Source organism: Schistocerca americana, unplaced genomic scaffold (assembly GCF_021461395.2).
Source record: "Schistocerca americana isolate TAMUIC-IGC-003095 unplaced genomic scaffold, iqSchAmer2.1 HiC_scaffold_457, whole genome shotgun sequence".
NCBI classification, from domain to species: domain Eukaryota; kingdom Metazoa; phylum Arthropoda; class Insecta; order Orthoptera; family Acrididae; genus Schistocerca; species Schistocerca americana.
In genome coordinates, this window is record NW_025726189.1 from 47,501 (window position 1) to 50,000 (window position 2,500).

Consider the following 2,500-nt stretch of genomic DNA (forward strand, 5'->3'; position numbering starts at 1 on the left):
CGAGAACCGCAGAGGCGACCGAGCAGCAGACGGCGTCGCGGCGCCGAGCGCCGGGCGGCGGCGCATCCTCAGCGCACACAGTCCTCAATCGGACCAGCACACTGCAGATGTCCACCGCGCTTCGCACCGGGCCCGCGAGGACCTACTTTGGCCGCACGGCGCCGCGTGCAGGGTGCGCCGGCGCGCAGCTGCGCCGCCTGCCGCCTCCGTCGGCCGGCGCGCCTGCCACTGGCCGCCCCCACCAGCCGGCTGTAGCGCGTGCGCCCACGCACCGCGCGGCCAGCACGCCGGGAGGCCCCCCCTCACCGGCCGGGGACGGTCCCACCCAGCCACCGCCGCGTATCGCTTCACACCCACATGCCATTCACGTTCGTGGGCATGGTGGGTATCGCTGAAACAACCGGTTGGTAGCTCAACCGATCGTCGCCATCACTGATTCACCTCTAGCGAGAACAACCGCACCACAACCGTTTACCAGTTGTTCATTTGCGTAACGTCACCAGCAAACGTAGACGTCCATCGCCATTTGCAAATTCAACGATTGTTGCATGCCTGTGTCAGGTGTCACGACACACTATGTCTGCCCACATACACGCAACAACATGTGCACGCTTCGCGAACACGTGGAAGGTGGCCCCCGTACGTATGCGATGTCCATTGCGCGAACGACTGTCAACCGGCCTCTGTCGCATGTCGCAGATGTGGAACGCAGTGCACCATGCTATCACGGTGTGTGAGAAGAGACGACTACGTCTGACAACACGCGCCACTACATCAACAGACGGCTCATGCTGATCGCCATCCACGGCATACCATACTGCAATCCAGCTCTTATAGGGAGACGACACGTAGCTGAGTGCACAATATTTGGACCGTATGGTTCGCCGTTGTTGGCGCAGTCGTGGTACGGTCACACATGTACCACGATGTATCATTCAGTACATGAGGACCAATGTGCAGTACAGTGTGTGATTTGGACGTACAACATCAGCGGACAGTTGACACACGCCGTACCACAACGTAGGCTGTGCTTCGCCATGCAAATGCCAATGAACAACTGCGAAGGGCATTGAGCATGTACGTCCTGCTGCCATCCGCATTACAGTGTATAGCTGCAAGGTGTTTAACATGAAGCGATACTCTGGGGACCAGGCAGTGCGAGTAGCAAACTATATTGCGGGGGTTGCAGTTAGGCAACACCACACTAATTTAACGCGTCGTATGACAATTACAGAGCAGGTTAAGGCCCAACGTGTGTTGGGTTAAGGCCCAACGTGTGTTGGGTTAAGGCCCAACGTGTGTTGGGTTAAGGCCCAACGTGTGTTGGGTTAAGGCCCAACGTGTGTTGGGTTAAGGCCCAACGTGTGTTGGGTTAAGGCCCAACGTGTGTTGGGTTAAGGCCCAACGTGTGTTGGGTTAAGGCCCAACGTGTGTTGGGTTAAGGCCCAACGTGTGTTGGGTTAAGGCCCAACGTGTGTTGGGTTAAGGCCCAACGTGTGTTGGGTTAAGGCCCAACGTGTGTTGGGTTAAGGCCCAACGTGTGTTGGGTTAAGGCCCAACGTGTGTTGGGTTAAGGCCCAACGTGTGTTGGGTTAAGGCCCAACGTGTGTTGGGTTAAGGCCCAACGTGTGTTGGGTTAAGGCGCAACGTGTGTTGGGTTAAGGCGCAACGTGGGTTACGTTAAGGCGCAACGTGGGTTACGTTAAGGCGCAACGTGGGTTACGTTAAGGCGCAACGTGGGTTACGTTAAGGCGCAACGTGGGTTACGTTAAGGCGCAACGTGGGTTACGTTAAGGCGCAACGTGGGTTACGTTAAGGCGCAACGTGGGTTACGTTAAGGCCCAATATAGGTTAGGTTAAGGCCCAATATAGGTTAGGTTAAGGCCCAATATAGGTTAGGTTAAGGCCCAATATAGGTTAGGTTAAGGCCCAATATAGGTTAGGTTAAGGTACAATATAGGTTAGGTTAAGGTACAATATAGGTTAGGTTAAGGTACAATATAGGTTAGGTTAAGGTACAATATGGGTTAGGTTAAGGTACAATATGGGTTAGGTTAAGGCGCAATATGGGTTAGGTTAAGGCGCAATATGGGTTAGGTTAAGGCGCAATATGGGTTAGGTTAAGGCGCAATATGGGTTAGGTTAAGGCGCAATATGGGTTAGGTTAAGGCGCAATATGGGTTAGGTTAAGGCGCAATATGGGTTAGGTTAAGGCGCAATATGGGTTAGGTTAAGGCGCAATATGGGTTAGGTTAAGGTACAATATAGGTTAGGTTAAGGTACAATATAGGTTAGGTTAAGGTACAATATAGGTTAGGTTAAGGTACAATATGGGTTAGGTTAAGGTACAATATAGGTTAGGTTAAGGCACAATATGGGTTAGGTTAAGGCGCAATATGGGTTAGGTTAAGGCGCAATATGGGTTAGGTTAAGGCGCAATATGGGTTAGGTTAAGGCGCAACGTGGGTTACGTTAAGGCGCAACGTGGGTTACGTTAAGG